At 44.3% G+C, this 15256-nt stretch overlaps 1 protein-coding gene and 1 long non-coding RNA gene across 3 annotated transcripts in view; one reads left to right on the top strand and one right to left on the bottom strand.

Annotated features, from left to right (window-relative positions):
- The window catches only part of LOC306841228 (equilibrative nucleoside transporter 2-like), a 112389-nt gene that overhangs the window by 30097 nt on the left and 67036 nt on the right, over positions 1-15256 (top strand). The window lies entirely within an intron of this gene.
- LOC306841385 lies at positions 5269-6246 on the bottom strand. Its single transcript, XR_013781489.1, has 2 exons — positions 5990-6246; positions 5269-5506 (listed from the first exon to the last, which is right to left on the bottom strand). It is a non-coding gene; the product is annotated as an uncharacterized lncRNA (long non-coding RNA).

Raw genomic sequence — 15256 nt, 5'->3', positions numbered from 1 at the left:
CACGCAAATTCCTCTTTTACATCTCTGCTTGGCGTTATTCCAGAGTAGGTATGTCAAGGCTCTTTTTATGATGTTTCCTGCAAGAGGATACCTTCACACACACACACACACACACGAGGCTGGTGTATCATACACGCACACTTTAACCAAGCCCACCTTCGTAACAATAATAACGTTGACACATTTTATCTATATATTTTTCCCCAAAGAAAAAACGTCATGCATCGTCGTTCGCCGTCTTCTTGTAATATCTGCACACAGTTTTTGTCTCGTCTGTTTTCTTCTCACCTCACCTCCGATTTAAAAGATGGCGGTACGTTCTCAATTTTTTACATTTTTCGCAGTATTATTGAGATTCAATTTTCAGAGTGCCGATGTGACGCCTGACAGTTTAATCAATTTTTCGGGATTTTTGCGAATCATCTTTTAATATGTGACCTCCTAAAAAAGTGCAATCATCGCCATGCCAACCTTTCCACCTGCCTAGACTGGGTGGAGTCCACCGCAGACGAGTCTGCAAAGAACAGCAGAGCCAACTCTCCCTGGCTCTCTTTGACTCACCACACCTTTAACTGTAACATCTCTCTCTCTCTCTCTCTCTCTCACTCTCTCTCTCTCTCTCTCTCTCTCTCTCTCTGTCCCTGAAATGTTGACAGACACATACAATACAAATAATGTATTTTATGAGTTGACACATTTGTTCTTTGGGCCTTATTCTGATCGTTCTGGCCTAAAATTCTTGAGTTTGCTGCAGCTTCTCAAAAACATTTGTGTTGTTTTGAGGCTTTTAATTTTTCAATGACATCAGCGAAGCAACCAAATTCAAACAAACACTTTCACCAGCATGACTGACTGTATTCATGTGCTGCTTTGCCTTTAATCATTACAATCAGTCGCTTTCTTCCTGCATCTCCGTCTCGTCCTCTTTTCAAGCCCCGCCCACTTTCAGCAGATGGCTTCTGCTTCTTAAAGGACGTCTTTCTTGCCGCTGTTGCTAAACATTCCTACGGAGGCTCAGAGGAGACATATCACTGGACATTTTATTTTGCGCTGATTTCCCTCGTGGTTATGGGTTTTTGGTTTTCCCATGAAGACAAAGAGTTTCCAAGTGAGGAAAACAATCAAATGTCTTATGTACAGTATGTCCGCTTAGGGCTTCCGTACTTTTCAATATTATTCAATTCAATTCAATTCAAAATCATTTATTTCAAACCCTAAAACAGACAGACACAACAACAACAACAAGGTTTGAAAGGGGAATGGCTGAAGCAACGCTTATAGATGACCAACCCCATTCAACACAAATACAACGTAAAAACAACAAGAAACACAAAGTCACTCTCCGCAACCCCTCAACCATACAATTATCTCATTTGTAAGCTAGTTCACCTATTTTTCCCTCTTTGTGATAAGTTTCAAACACACCTCATCTGAACTTCCTTTTAAATTGGTGAACATTATTACTGAGTTTGACCTCAGCATTTAAACTATTCCATAAGATAACCCCACCAACTGAGATACACATACTTTTGCGAGTCGATCTCGTGACCTCTCGTGAAATAAGTTTTGGATTGACCTTGGAAGAAGATTATTTTTTTGCTTTATAAATAAGTTGTGCAGTTTTAAATTTCACTAAATCAATTTTTTTTAATGCTGATGCCTTTAGAAAGAGAGGTTTGTATGGTCATTGAACTCAACACCAAAAACTGTTCTTATGGCTCTTTATTGTAGTATGTACAGGGGAAACACGTTGGTCTTATATGTATTGCCCCAGACTTCAACACAGTAGCTCATATAGGGCAAAACAAGAGAATAATATAAAATAAGAAGAGACTGTTGGTTGAGTATCTAGATCGCCTCATGACACCCACACTCTGCTATCTTCGATCGTACATGTCCAATGTGAGGTTTCCATGATGATCACACCTAGAAATGTAATATGGTCCACTCTTTTAACAGTTACATTATCAATTACTATTTGAATTGGAAAGTCAGTTCTGTGTCTACCAAATAGCATAAGTTTAGTTTTGTCCAAATTCAATGACAATTTGTTTAAATCAAACCAATTTTTTAGCTTCACCATTTCATGTGTGATTTCTTGTAAGAGCTGCTGTAAATCCTCATCGTGGTATCATCGGCAAACAGTACTAATTTTGCAACTTTTGATACTTTACACAGGTCATTAATATACAAAATAAAAAGGATTGGCCCCAGTATTGACCCTTGGGGTACACCACATATGATACCTCTTTCCTTAGAAGTAAAGTTACCAACTTGGACGGACTGCTTCCTATTACCTAAATAGCTTTTCAGCCAGTTCAGATCAGTCCCTCTGATACCGTATCTCTCCAGCTTTTTAATCAAAAGGTCATGGTCTAAGGTGCCAAATGCTTTATTCAGATCAATAAAAACTCCAACAGCAAACCTCCCTTTATCTATTTGTGATGTTATTTCTTCCATTAGGTCAATAAGTGCATGTGAAGTGGATCTATTTTTTCTGAATCCATATTGACTGTCCGATAGCAAGTTGTACTTTTCTATAAAAGTGATTAATCTGGCAGCGAAAAGCTTCTCCTAAATCTTAGAAAATTGTGGCAGTAAGGAAACTGGTCTATAATTAGTATATAAATGTGTATCTCCTGTTTTGAATAACGGAATTACTTTAGCAGATTTCATTGCATTTGGAAATCTTCCTGATTGGAAGGACAGATTACAAATATAAGTAAAACGTTTCAAAACACCCTTTATGACTTTTTTCAATATTGCCATATCAATCCCCTGAAAGTCTGCAGATGTTTTATTTATACTGATATTTACAAGTTCTGTAATTTCCTTTTCATCTGCAGGATTGAGGGTTTCTATCAATTAAATAACCCACTGCTGTTAGGTTTTGTTTTTGGCGGACCCCAAAATGCAGAGACAAAGACGAACCAAAATAGTTTTAACCAAAAAGATATTTAATGTTCCAAAACAAAAGAGCAGGCAGTGAAGGCAGGAGGCTGGCTGGCTCGACGATCCAGGAGGCACAACAGCAAAAACTAGAAAAGAGAAAAAAACAAGTTCAGTCCAAAAGTGTTCACAAAGCGAGAGCACAAAAATCCAACTAGAGAAATCAATGACTTGCTGTATGCAAACATGCCACTACCGGACGAGATGGAATTATCTGGCACAGGAGTAGGGTAACAGCCAGGCTTATATGGAGGGGTTGATTAGATGGAAGACAGGTGTGCCTCGTCTGCTGCCTGGAGGAGCCAGCCACACCCCCTGCCACTCACATACCTGCAGAGGAGAAAAGACCAGAGAAGGGAGGGGGAGAAAGGACAACACAACCTCACAAAGAAAACAACCAAACAGAACTGAAACCTCACAACTGCCTCCTTTTCCAGTGGATCCCTTACCAAAATATTTTGTGCCAAATCAGGTCCAATCCCCACAAAAAATTTATTGAAACCATCAGCCACATCCTCCATGTTGTCAATGGTCTTATCTTTATCAATAAAATAATCTGGGTAGTTCATCCTATTTGGTCCATTTCTAACAATAGTGTTGAGCACCTTCCAAATGCCCTTAGTATTGTTTTTATTATTATCAAGTAATTTGGCATAGTATTCCTTTTTTGCTATTTCTCATAATGTTAACTAATTTCTTTTTATATGTTATATATTTGGCTTCCGCCTCACTCGTTCTGTGCTTGATGAATTGTCTATAAAGTAGATGTTTCTTTTTACAAGCGTTCAACAGTCCTTTCATAAACCAAAGGACTCTTTGCCTGAATTAGCTCTTTATCATATTTTTTTTAGCGGACAGTTGTTGTCATACAACTTTTTGAAAATATCCGAAAATACGTCATAGGCTTTATCACAGTCCTTTTCTTGAAATACGGCTTCCCAGTTTTGATTACTGAGGTCAGTTTTGAGAGCATTGATTTACTCCTCTGTTCTGACTCTTATATATTTACTTGGATTTACATTCTTTATCCTTCTAAAATTGGCATCATATCCAACAAAGACTGGCAGGTGATCACTAATGTCATTAAGTAGAAGAACACGCACTATGTTGCTATCCAAAATGTTTGTAAAAATGTTATCTATTAAGGTAGCACTATAAGAGGTTATTCTACTTGGTCTGCTGATTATTGGAAACAGGCACATACTGTACATTATATTAACAAATTCCTCTGTTGATTTATGCTTACTAGCATTAAGGAGGTCAATATTATAATCTCCACATATGAACAAGTCCTTCTGGTTGTAAACGGAAAACATTTTTTCCATACACTTGATCTTTCCATAAACTTGAACTTTTTGTCAATGTAGAGTGCAACACCCCCTCCCTTTTTATTTTGTCTGTTTGTGTAAAACATTTCATAGCCACACATATTAAAGTCTGTATCTTTTTCTGTGTTTAACCAGGTCTCAGACATGGCAATAATATTAAATACTCAAATCAAACTGTTCTAAATATTCTCCAATGGAAATATAATTTGTGTACAGACTTCGACTGTTAAAGTGGATGAGTGAGAATTTGTTCTTTGTGTTAATCATTCTGTTGAAATTTGTTTCTGTATAATACCCACAATCAATGTTATTATTAGCAAAAAAGTTATTATCAGGATCAATTTCATTTCCCATATTTTGCATTTTATAATCAGTGTACAAGAAGGATTCCAGTTCCCGAATATCACCATCAACACATGTGGAGGTTTCCCTGACAACCTCAGATGAGGGTGATACACCTTCATCACCAGGCATGAGGAACAATCAGCAAAAGTTGATAAAAGTAGAAGTAGTCGGGAGTATTGGTCGAGGAGCAAGAGCGACACATAACACACATAAAAAAAATATCAATAACCACACACATCCACATAATGATGAGCAGCAAGATGTAAGCTGTCCACCACAGATTGCCCCAATGTTAGATGAGTAAAAGTAAGAGTGAGAGGGCCCTTCTTATTCAAAAAAAAGGAAATTGAAAAACAGAAAACTTCTTTGTGCACATGCAACAGCATGCTTTTATTAAATAATTATATAATGTTCATTCCTATGGGCACAAACAAAGTATGAGAAATGTCATTATAATTTTAAACTCCAAACATGTCTTATTTCCTTTACTCTTTTCTAAGTTGTTCCTTCACAACTCTTGCTTCAGTTCAAGTCACGTGACAAGCAAACAGCTCGTCTTGAGTCAGTCTTAGCTTCGCGACACTTTGCAACAGATATTTATTCATTTATCATGATTTTACATAACAACATAATACCTCACATGATGTTAAATTATTGGTTTTATTCAGTTGTTTGACAGAACAAGTGAACACAGGGATCTAATTCATGTCATTTGGTCCCGCCCAAGGATGCAGTCGCCATGCTCATATATCAGGACATAATTCATGGTAGACACAGGCCACAGCACCTATAGCCGTAACAAACTCTTGGAAGTCAACCTTCTTATCGCCGTTGCAGTCCATGGTTTCGAACAGCTCGTTTAGTCCAACCTCGCACGTTGGCTTCTGTGCAAACCAACAAAAAAACAATCATATTAAAGTTACAGTGTTTGCAGTGGGGAGGACTGAACACGTTCGATGTCAGGATTGTAGACTTTTACAAAACAAAAAGGTGTTTTCTTTGTAAAGTCACAGGTACGTATTTCATGGACTCTTTACAGGTTTAATTTCACAAAATCTACAGTAACAAGAAATGCAAAACATCAGCAGAACCTAAGAATACAAATTCAAAGATGTGATGCCCACGCCTGAATAACTCTCATGATCGAATCACTCTAATAAAGAAACACAATAAAGATGGAAGACCATCCATTTGATCCTTAAAAACACCAATCGAACCCTGATAATGAATAAAATGGTCTTGTTGTTTTTTTTTTTTTCATTTTTTATTTAACTTACTAAATAAGTTGAATGTATCCAAAGTAATCATGTCTGATTGTTGTCACCTCAGTCTGAACAGTAATTTATCTGTCAAGGCGTGTACTGTACCTCAAGCAGTTCAGGCATCTCATTCTGGATCAAATTCTTGAGCTCGTTGTTGTTTAAGGTCTTCTTACAGCCCTCAGCTTCAGCATATTTATTGTAGGTCGAAACCAGGATGCAAATGGCTGCTCTCAGGTCTGTCATGGCTGATGGGTCTGACATGGTTAAGAGGAGAAGAGAGGACAAACACGAGTCGACGGAGCTGCAGATGGAGTGGAAGGCGAAGTGGAAGGCGGAGGCAGGCAGCTCTCTTTATACCTAACGAGAAAACCAGTGTGGGAACAACCCAAGACCGACAACTCCCTGTGTGCATGTTACATAATAAGTGAGGAGTAAACCTGTTTATGGGCGGGGACTGTTTTTATAGACTCTGATATGTGCTCAATTGTTTAAGAAAACTTGCACACTCACTTTGGCAGGGTGCAAAAACAGCACCTTACTTGTCTTTCGGGAAATCTCTTGCCAGAAATTTGCAGACTAAATGAAAAGTAGTCTGATAAATCCTGCGAGTGATGTCATCTTGGAGGATAGAGTTCAGTCCCACACTGTGGAGATATGGGATTGCCACTGTTTGCAGAATCTCATCTCAATATCTGTCTGCATTAAGATTGCCTCCAATGATGACAAGTCTCGTTTTTTCCAGTGAGGGAGATGCCGTCCCGAACCATCACACGGCGTCCACCGAAAGCTGTTACCCTATCGGTGCAGCAATCAGCACAGCGTTCTCTGATGGTGAAGGGCTGTCATGGACGGCCGAATGGCAGCCCCATGAGATCCCAGATTGGCTGCGTGCACTCTGTTCTGGATTCTCTAGAGAGCCGTCGGCCATATCGTCCTGCAAACCTTGACTGCAACTCTGTAGAAGACCTGCCTAAGTGTGACAGGGTTAAGAAATGGTCTTCTTTGGACGCCCTTTTAACAGACCTTGTAGGTCAACACACAGAGGGTAGTACAGCAGGGCGAACAGCAGTAGTTGGGTCCGTGTGTATTTGTCTCTCTACCGTCGTCTGCGTGGTGTTTTTAACCCTTTTTTAAACATTTTCTTACACTTTTTTAATCACGTGAACTCATCATGGAACTTATGAATGCTTTGCTTATGAACATTGTTGCTTTTGGTACAATCTTGAACTTCCAAACAAGCGTCCAGCGCTACGGAGCAGACAACCAGCCTTGTAGGCTCCAATACAGCCGGGACTTCCTCATAGAGTGCGGCAAAATCAGCTGTCGGGACTAAACCAATGCCCGGCAGCATTCCACCGGAGATCTGCAGGCACAGAGCTGCTAACTTGGATGTGCTGACAGCGGTGCGAGCCAGGAAGCGCGCCCAGGAAGGAGGAGGACAAGTCTGGCCATACTTGTCACACATACACCGGACCGGAGACAGCCGGCAGCAGTCAGCTGGACGAGTGCAGAAGCCGGGCCGGAGAGGAGGAGTGCGACACAGGCAACGCAGGCTAGGGCTTCGCCGCCTGCCACTGCCTTCTATTATCCTCGGAAATGTGCAGTCACTGAGGAACAAGGTCGACGAGCTGCAGGCGCATGTTAAGAGCATTCCCGAATATAAAAACGCGTGGGATTGCTTTCACTGAAACCTGGTCAGTACCCGAACCACGACTATGAAATCGATGGCTTTGGACAACCTATCCGGCTCGACCGTGATGAACAGCTGACCGGAAAAACACAGGGAGGGGGCGTGGCCCTGTACGTCAATCAACGCTGGTGTAAGACTGTCATAGTGAGAGAATCGATCTGCACTCCCAATGTTGAACTCTTATCTATTTCACTGCGTCCATTCTACTTGCCGCGTGAAATTCTGCAAGTATTTCTGACGGTGTTGTACATCCATCCTAAAGCCAGTTTGGTAGATGCCACATCCACCATTGTTAAACTTGTGCATCAATTGCAGAGTATTTCTCCTGATGCTCCCCATTTTTTTTAGGGGATTTTAACTCTTGCTGTCTTAAAAAGCCCCTTGGTCATTTCTACCAATATGTAAATTGCCCAACTAGACATGGCAAAGAGCTAGACTTGTGCTATGGCGCTATAAAATGGGCTTATAAATCATATGCAATGGCACCACATGGATCCTCGGACCATAACTGTATTCTTCTAGCCCCTGTCTATCAGCCAGCCCTTAAGAGAGGGAAGATAGAGCACAAGGAGGTTGTTCTATGGACAGAAAGTGTCATTCAAGAACTAAATGGTTGTTTTTATAGCACTGACTGGGATGTTTTTAAAGATGCTTGTAATGACTTAGATGAATTGCTTGATACTGTGACGAGTTATGTACTACACATGCAAGATATTATTATCCCCAGGAAGACAATTAAATTGTATCCAAAAAACAAACCCTGGGTTAGTAAATCTCTTAAGAGTGTCCTCAATCAGAAGAAGCTAGCTTTCCACCAGGCTGGTATTCACCAGCAACGAGAGGCACACAAACTGGTTAAGAAAGAGATCAAGCTGGCCAAAATTAGGTTTAAAGATAAAGTAGAGGATGAACTCAGGAACAATAACCTTTGTGATGCTTGGAAGGGAATTAAATCTATGGTCTGTATTCGGGACAGAAAAAAAGGGGTGTTTCACCCTGATAAGTCCGACACTGCCCTGGCTGAGGAGTTGAACCAATTCTACTTGAGATTTTGACTTTTCTGAGGAGTTGTCTAAATTCAGGGAGGCTCCTGAGGGCAGTAAGATCCAGATTGATGAAATGGACGTCTGTAGAATTTTGGAGGGGACTGATCCGAGGAAAAGTCCCGGGCCTGACGGCGTTTGTGGCCGCCTGCTCAAAAATTATGGTTTATTTTTATGTGATATTTTTTCATTTATTTTTCAGCTTTCCTAATCACAGTTGGATGTTCCTGCATTGTGGAAAGAATCAATTATTGTTCCAGTGGCTAAAGTTCCTTCACCTAAGGCACTGACCGATTACCGCCCTGTGACGCTCACATCATTAGTTATGAAAGGGCTTGAAAAGATTGTGAAGAGGAGCTTGCTAGCCATGTCAGGCAGCATATCAGGCAGGTAAAGGGGTGGAGGACGCCACAGCAACACTGCTGGTGTCATGTTTGGGGTTTCCACGTGCAGTTTTGTTGTGTTTTTTCCCTGTCTAACAGTTCCCTCGTGTCTCCCTTCCCTCACTAATCATCTCATTAGGTTCAGCTGCGGTCACAGGTGCTTCCACTCAAATCAACTAGCTATTTAAGCTGGCTCCTTCCAGGAAGCCTGGCTCCTTCCAGGAAGCCAGCGCCAGATTATTGTTTCATCCCCATGGGTTTGTACCTCCGTGTCAGCTCTCGCTTCTCTAGATATCTTGGATACTTGTGTTTATTTGGGCTTGTTAACCTCTCGTGTTTTCTCCCTCTCTGTAGTTCCCGTTCCCGTCCTGCGACTTCGTCTCCCCCTTGTCGTCTCGTGTGTCCAATCTGGCTCCTCGTCACGTGTGTTTGGATATAGGGTTTTTAGGGTTCACTAGAGTCACGTTTATTATTCTTGTTGCACAATTATTTCACCCCGAGTCACGTTACTAATAAATTCTTATTTGTAAACGTTAAACTGTCTCTGAGTCGTGCGCTTGGTTCTAAAGATTTTCTGGATCACAACAGAATAATCTGGCCAAAAATGGAACCAGCCGATCCAGACGCAGAAAATAGTCTGCTGAGAAATGCTATAGCTTCTCAAGGTATCATGCTAGGCAACCACGATCAGATTCTTCGGGGTTTATCTGAGTCACTTAACGTTATCTCTGCTAGCTTGAATCGTGTAGAGAATCAGCTGTTAGTGTCTCAAGCTACACCTGCCATGCCCACTAACTCTGTTTCTGTTCCCAGAGTGGCACAACCTCGTGAGCCGTTCATTCCGGCTCCTGAACGTTTTTGTGGTAAACTAGGAGAATGTAAGTCATTTCTTTTTCAATGCGCGCTTGTGTTTGAGACCCAATCACTAACTTATGCGTCGGACAGATCTAAAATCGCTTATGTGTTGGGGTTACTTTCGGGCAGAGCGAGGGCATGGGGAACAGCTTTTTGGACTAACCCAAGTAATGATAATGTTCAGTTCCGGCACTTCTCCGAGACAATGGAGACTGTTTGATTACCCGGTTGCCAGCAAGGATTCAGGAAATCGAATACTCGGGTTACGTCAGGGAAACCATAGCGTTGCTGAATACTCTGTGGAGTTTCAAACACTAGCCACCGAGTTGGGGTGGGATGATCAAGCCCTACAGGGGATCTTTTTATAGGGTTTGAGTGATCCAGTTAAAGATGGACTTGTAGGTCGTGCTGAAACCAATTGCTTGCAAGATCTGATCACCCTTGCTATTAAAATCGACAATCGTCTTTGTGAGAGACAACGCGAAAAATATAAAGACAAAACTCATTCCTCTCATCAGTGGGAGTTTCCGGGTTCCCAGGGGTCCGGTGCTCAATGTGCGTTTTCACCCTCTCAGAGTGAACCACCGAGCAGTTCATTTCATGGTGAAAAACCCATGCAATTGGGCCGAAATCGTTTGACTTCGGCAGAGCGAAATAGGCGATTCTCTTTACGACTTTGTATTTATTGTGGGGAAGAGGGACATCGTCTAGCGAACTGTCCTAATCGGTTAAACTAGTTTGCTCACCAGTAGCAGCAGGGGTGCTGGTGAGCAGGGCTGAGCTAATTAATTCCCCTCGAAACCGTCTCAATTTAGATGCTAGTATCCTCGTGAATGAAAACCCCTTTTCCATACTTGCCCGAGTGGATTCGGGTGCTGACTCTAATTTCATCGATTCAGAGTTAGATAGATAGATAGATAGATAGATAGATAGATAGATAGATAGATAGATAGATACTTTATTGATCCCGAGGGAAATTCAAGGCATCCAGTAGCAGTATACAGACAGGCAGGACACAAGACATTAGTTACAATACACACCCGCTGTCCCCCCCTCCCCTCTGTATACAATAATCCCCCAAACAAGATATAGCAGCCCCTATGTGACTAAGAATAAACATAATTATATGTTAAACCTGTGCAGTTAGCATTAGCAGTTAGACTTAAAACTAATATAGCATAATGTACATAACCTGTGAGGAGAGAAAAACATGTGTTGGTTAAAAGAGACCTGTGAACAGTTAAAGAGCCTTAGAAACAAAGTGCTGACCTTCTAGAAACTAGTTACATGTGCATGTACAGAGGTGTTTGAGCTTATGCCAGAGGTGTGAGTACAGTCGTTAAACAGTCAATGCAGGAATGTAAATTGGCTCACCAACTTAAAGGAGCAGTGATTTGCATTAAGTGTCCTAGACAATATGGTGAAACCAGGAGTGGTTAGGGTGATTTTCGTTAAGTACCCAACTATTGAGGGGCAGATTAGCATTAAGTGTTGAAGACAATAGAGTGAAACTTGACCTAATTAGGGTGATCATGTCAACCCTTACAGATGTAGCATAACACAACAGTAGGATGAAACCAGACATTGATTAAGGTGATTATCTTTAAAGTGACCAGTGCTCAGTAAAGTGACTATCAATATGCATTACAGTGTCCAACTGGGGGCTGACTCTGAGGTCAGCAGTGCAGGTGAGGAGTGAGAAAAAAGTGAAAAAAGAGTCCAGGGATCACCGTGCGCTTCTTCCCTGCCGTGACAGTGAAGTGTTATACAGTCTTATTGCCAGGGGGACGAAAGAGTTCTTGAGTCTGTCCGTGGAGCACGACTGTGACAGCAGTCTTTCGCTGAACATGCTCCTCTGCCCGGTGAAGGTGCTGTGCAGAGGGTGGTGTGTGTTGTCCATGATGGAGAGCATTTTGTCCAGAGACCTCCTCTCTGCCACTGTCACCAGTGAGTCCAGCTCTGTACCCACCACAGAGCCGGCCCTCCTCACCAGTCTGTCCAGGCGTGCTGCGTCCCTCTTCTTGCAGCTTCCTCCCCAGCACACCACGGCGTAGAAGAGGACGCTGGACACCACAGACTGGTAGAACATCTGCAGCAGCTTTTTGCAGATGTTGAAGGACCCCAGCCTTCTCAGGAAGTACAGACGGCTCTGTCCCTTCCTGCAGGTAGTGTCCATGTTAGGCGACCAGTCCAGCTTGTCATCCAGCTGCAGCCCCAGGTACCCGTAGGTCCTGACCACCTCCACGTCGACCCCGCCGATGGAAACAGGTTCAAGATGTGGTTTCTTCCTTCGGAAGTCCACCACCATCTCCTTGGTCTTGGAGGTGTTTAGCTGCAGATGGTTGGCACTGCACCACGTCACAAAGTCCTCGATCAGGCTCCTGTACTCCTCCTCCTGTCCATCCCTGACACAAGCAATTATCGCAGTGTCGTCCGAGTATTTCTGCATGTGGCAGAGCTCAGAGTTATACTGGAAGTCCGAGGTGTACAGGGTGAACAGGACGGGGGAGAGCACGGTCCCCTGTGGTGCTCCGGTGCTACTGACCACAGTGTCAGATGTGCAGTCCTTCAGTCTGACGTACTGTGGTCTCTCTGTGAGGTAGTCCGTGATCCACCTCACCAGGTGCGAGTCCACCCTCATCTCGGTCAGCTTGTCTCTCAGTAGGAGGGGATGGATGGTGTCGAAAGCGCTTGAGAAATCAAAGAACATGATTCTCATCACGCTGCTCCCTTTGTCCAGATGAGAGTAAGCCCTGTGTAGAAGATAGAGGATGGCATCGTCCACGCCCACCTTTGCCTGGTATGCAAACTGCAGGGGATCCTGTGTGTGTTGGACCTGGGGTCTGAGGTGTTGGAGCAGCAGCCGTTCGAAGGTCTTCATAACGTGGGATGTCAGAGCGATGGGTCTGAAGTCGCCTGGCTCACTGGGGTTTTTCTTCTTGGGGACCGGGGTGAGGCACGAGGTCTTCCAGAGCACAGGAACCTTCCCAAGCCGCAGGCTCATGTTGAAGATGTGCTGAAGTGGCTCCCCCAGCTCAGCAGAGCAGGCCTTTAGCATCCTGGGACACACCTTGTCTGGGCCTGCTGCCTTCCTGGGGCGGAGTCTCTTCAGCTCCTTGCTCACTTGGTCTCTGGTGATGGTGGGGCGGAGGGGGGATGGATTGTCGCTGGAGGTTGTATCTGTTCTGGTGGAGGTGTTGGGGGGAGTGAGAGGGGGGGAGGGGGTGTGTAAAGGGGTGCTGGGGGGGGAGGAGGGGTGCTGGGGGGGAGGAGTGAGAGGGGGGGAGGGGGTGTGTAGAGGGGTGCTGGGGGGACAGGCACTGGCTGCAGCGACGGGGCTGTCGAACCTGTTAAAAAACAAGTTGAGCTGGTTTGCTCTCTCAGGGTCCCCGTCTTCTGCGTTGTTGTTTTTCTTTTTGCAGCCTGTGATGGTCTTCATGCCCTCCCAGACCTCTCTCATGCTGTTCTGCTGCAGCTTCTGTTCTACCTTCCTTCTGTACTCCTCCTTTGCCTCTCGGAGTCTGACCTTGAGTTCCCCCTGCACCCGCTTCAGCTCTGCCTGGTCTCCCTCCTTGAATGCCCTTTTCTTCCTGTTAAGGATCTCCTTGACATCGCTGGTGATCCAGGGCTTGTTATTCGGGAAGCAGCGCACAGTTTTAGTGGGAACCACAACGTCCATGCAGAAGTTCATGTAGTCAGTTGTGCAGTGTGTGACCCCCTCAATGTCATCACCATGGGTCTCTTGTAGGGCACTCCAGTCAGTGGTCTCAAAACAGTCTCTGAGGGCCTCCTCTGCCTCGGGAGACCACTTTCTGAAGGTGCGTGTGGTTATCGGTTGTCTCTGGATCATAGTTTTGTACTGTGGCTTGAGTAGGACCAGGTTGTGGTCGGACTTACCCAGAGGTGGTAACGGGGTGGCAGTGTAGGCGTCCTTCACGTTTGCATACAGGAGGTCTATTGTCCTGTTCTTCCTGGTGGGACAGCTTACAAACTGGTGAAAGTCCGGTAGTGTGGAGTTCAAAGTAACATGGTTAAAGTCCCCTGAGATGGCGATGAAAGCATCCGGGTGCAGCGTTTGTAATCTTGAGGTGGTCGCGTGGATGACGTCACACGCAGTTTCGGCGTGTGCCCGGGGAGGAACGTAAACACAGAGCACGATCACGTGAGAGAATTCCCTCGGCATGTAGTAAGGACGGAGACCCACCGCCAGCAGCTCGATGTCTTTGCTGCACGTTGCCTCCTTCACAGTAACATGTCCATGGTGGCACCATCTGTTGTTAATAAACAGCGCGAGTCCTCCTCCTTTCCGTTTGCCGCTGCGTTTCGTGTCTCTGTCCGCTCTCACTGTAGTAAAGCCCGGTAGATCCACGTTAGCGTCTGGGGTGTTTTGAGTCAGCCAGGTTTCTGTGAGGCACATTAAACTGCACTCTCTAAATGTCCGGTTGTTCCTCACGAGAGCAGCCAGCTCGTCTGTCTTGTTGGTTAGACAGTTTACGTTCCCCATAACTATCACCGGAACCGAGGGCTTGTACCTCCATCGCTTAGCCGCGAGCTTAGCCCTTACCAGAGCCCCGGCCCGACAGCCTCTGTACCGCCGCCTCAGCTCCTCTGGTATCGGGTGAACGATGCCGGCTTGTCCCGCTGACCGGAGCGAGAGCAGCGTTTCCCGTGAATAGGAAAGTTTTCCGCTGCTATTTCCACGAAAACACGAAAACGTATCCATAGGATACATAAAGTTATACACTGAAGGTGTACTATAAAAACTATATAGTATAGTACTATAAAAACTATAAACGTAGAAGTTGGCACAGAGCCACAACAACAAACGAATAACATATCAGACAAGTGCGACAGGGACGGAGCTACTGAATGTGCGGCCACTCACGTCGGCGCACAGGTGGCACAGTTAGACAGGCCGAGATTAGTTGTCAGTCCACTTCGATTCCTCTTAAAGTGGACGCGTTAAATGGCCAATTACTAGCTCATGTTGATTCTGAGACATTTCCTTTGTCGCTTACGTTAGCGGGCAATCACAGAGAGGAATTAAGCTTTCATGTCATGCCTTCCTCTCACGCTCCCCTAGTGCTAGGCCTCCCCTGGCTTCAGCGTCACAACCCGGACATTGATTGGTCCACGGGTCGGATCACGGGTTGGAGTAATTTTTGTCATGCGAATTGTTTAACTTCAGCTGTACCTCTGTGTAAATTGACTTCCAGTGCCTGCGTCATTTCACCGGTTGACTTGTCTTCAGTGCCTCCTGTTTACCACAACCTTAGCAAGGTTTTTAGCAAGGAAAGAGCGCAAACTTTGCCGCCTCACAGACCTTACGATTGTGCGATCGATCTATTTCCGGGTGCTCCTTTACCTTCTAGTCAGTTGTTTAACTTGTCTAAACCTGAGA

Source organism: Symphodus melops (genome assembly GCF_947650265.1).
Source record: "Symphodus melops genome assembly, chromosome: 20".
Classification (NCBI taxonomy): domain Eukaryota; kingdom Metazoa; phylum Chordata; class Actinopteri; order Labriformes; family Labridae; genus Symphodus; species Symphodus melops.
Note: the sequence above shows the minus strand (reverse complement) of the source record. Positions and strands in the feature narration are given on the sequence as shown.